Source organism: Myodes glareolus, chromosome 4 (assembly GCF_982192425.1).
Source record: "Myodes glareolus chromosome 4, mMyoGla1.1, whole genome shotgun sequence".
Classification (NCBI taxonomy): domain Eukaryota; kingdom Metazoa; phylum Chordata; class Mammalia; order Rodentia; family Cricetidae; genus Myodes; species Myodes glareolus.
In genome coordinates, this window is record NC_142029.1 from 87262060 (window position 1) to 87264803 (window position 2744).

The following is a 2744-nucleotide window of genomic DNA, read 5'->3' on the forward strand; positions in this document are numbered from 1 at the left end:
TTGTCATTGGGAATTGAACTCATAACCTTTGGAAGAGCAGGCAATGCCCTTAACCGCTGAGCCATCTCTCCAGCTCCCCTATTTAGATGGAAAAACCTCTAGGTAACATTGTTTATCTCACCAGGTGCCTCAGGCAAAAGGTCCGCCTTTCTTTGTTACCTAGGATACGTTAACCAGGTAAACATGCCTTTATTATGATAATCACGACCAGTTTTTTAAGGGAGAATGGGCGTTGCTCATCAATCTGGCTACTTCCTGCTGACAAAGGGGCGATGTTTGGGGGATAAATGTTTTTATCTGACTGAATTTTTGGCGACAAATGTTTTTATCTGACTAAATTCTTGGCGACCTTGGCTGAGGGCGGCAGCAGCTCCGTCTCTGAGGCGCGGCCCACCGTGGCGCGCTCCGCATGGCCCAAAGGCATGGCTCCGCCCCGGGCTGTGCGCGGGCTCGCCGTTTCACCTCAGGCAATGAACTCGCACCACCGGCTGTGAGTCTTTTTCAAGCTCCGGCGAGGGGGGGCATCCGCCCACCCGTGGAGGGGCTTCTCCTGCCCGGTCCGCCCGCGCGCAGAGCCCCGTTCTCTGGGAACTCACCTCCCCGCTCGCCCATGTTGCTATGGAAACACAGTTTTTCCGCAGAGCCGATTCAGCTCCTCTCTGCCTTCTATGGCGCCGCTGCTCACCACGCAGCTTCCGCCTCAGTCAGGCGAGTCCGCTCAGGTGCTGAAAAGGTCCTCCAAAAACCATAGCCCCGCCAGAAGGCCTCTGATGTCACACGGACTTTAGCCCGCCCGCGACCTGGCTATTCGCAGGCCTCCAGCAAACTCCCCGCCAGCAACTGGTTGCGTCTCCCTCCTGAGTAGCTGGGATCACAGGTGTGCACCACCGTGCCTGGCCCACTTCCGTGTTTCTAATCAGGCATTACCGCTCAAAGGCGGGCCGGCTGCCGCCAGCACTCTCAGCACGATCAAGCAGCTTGTCTTTCTCAGTCAAAAAATTAAAGTTTTTTGTACGTGAGAGCCAGAGACTGAGCTCTCTTATCAAAATTAGGCGAAAATCACCTCAGAAACTCTGTGGCTCTTTAAGAACAGGGAAGGCAGTCTTAGAACACGATCAAACTCGCCTCCCTACGAGACTGTTGCCCCGAGTCTCTTATCAGCGAGTACGCACGGAGGAAGCCGCGGATCTCCCAACCGTAAACCTCGCTTTTTCTCAGCTCCACCTGCACTGAACTTAAGGGATTTTTCTTCCCCGTTGCTTTCTGTACCTTCTTTCAGATACCTTAACTTTGATTTTTTTTTTTGTATTTTCTTTTCTATTTAGGCCTATCCTTTGAAATTCCTTTTTACATTTCTTTTCCTCCCCTTTCTGGGGATTTCAACCGACGTCACTCACCGCTCCATGTTCTCAGAGTTCTGAAATTCAAGGCTCTCTGTGCTGGTGTCTGATCTTGGCTTTTTCTCCCGGGCTTTCTCAGGGTCCCCCGGCGTAGTTGTCAGGGTCCCTCAGCGTCCCGGAGTTTCGAGCACCAGTTGCGGGGCGCCATCCTGTCCAGCAGGAATGAACCCCACCAAAAACGAGAATTCCTTCTCTGGTCACATCTTTATTTGGAGCATTCCCTTGAGGAAAATTGGGGGAAGGGAAGATAGAGCAGGGACGAGAGAAAGCTTAGAGAGAGGAAGTAGGGTCCCGAGGCATCTGCTTTTAAACGGTGGAGCGGCTTGAACGCTGTCCTGATTGGTTAATGCCATCCTGCTGGTCTGAGCATGTGCAGGCAAGGGTGCAGGCAGGGTTGCTCAGCCCCACGTGGCTACCTCCAAACTGCAGGACCACCTGTGCCTCCAGGTGGCTCCCAACAGCTGACCAGTATGATTGCTTTACTCTCTGAATATCAGGCAAGCTTTATTTATTAAAATATAAGTGAAATGCCACTACAAGTACTAATACATTAAATTTCTGAGATATCTAGTTTCATGTTGTCTTGACAGCTCAACCCAGAAATATTGCTGTTTATGCAACAATATTTATTTTTATTATTCAAAGTCGTTAAGCTTTTATCACAAATGTGATTTAATATGATTTTACTGAGTTTTTACCTGATTTTAGAACAGAATTTTCCAAAGTATTTATTTAGAAATTCGAGATAAATAAGTGAAGAAATAGTGATGCAAGAATAGACAGGAAATATACCCAGACTCTGTATAAATTTTTAACAAAGATTTTTATGCCACAACAAGTCAGTAATTGTTAAATAAGCTTTAACATCATTTTACCACTAATTGACATACCTTGTTAAATTTAAAAAATTATGTCATATCCAATAATTTTAGTAATAAATTTTATTAAATACGGTTTTAATATCAATAGTAAAATATTTAATTTTTACATCATTAAAAACTATTAAACTTTTAAAGTAAACCTTTTATTCTGAAGTGACAGCTCAAAGAATAAAGCACTAAAGAACTTGCTATGTAAGACTGAGAAATGAAGACCAACCTGAGAATTCACAAAACAATATCCATAGGTGAGTACCTTAATCCGTCTGCAATTGTAGCACTCAGAAGGTAGAGACAGGGTATCATTAGAGCAAGCTGGCTATCTAGATTGGCTAAATTGCTGAACTTGTCTATCAACTGAAAGATCCTAACTCACTGTGTAAGTGGATAGTGATGGAGAAAAACTCAGGCACCCACATGCATATACGCATTATGTGTGTGCACATTCTTATAAACACCACACACA

At 45.8% G+C, this 2744-nt stretch overlaps 1 pseudogene; it reads right to left on the bottom strand.

Annotated features, from left to right (window-relative positions):
- Nucleotides 1–455: 455 nt before the first annotated feature.
- On the bottom strand, nucleotides 456–645 carry LOC148122360 (Nuclear RNase P; annotated as a pseudogene).
- Between the last annotated feature and the right edge of the window lie 2099 nt (nucleotides 646–2744).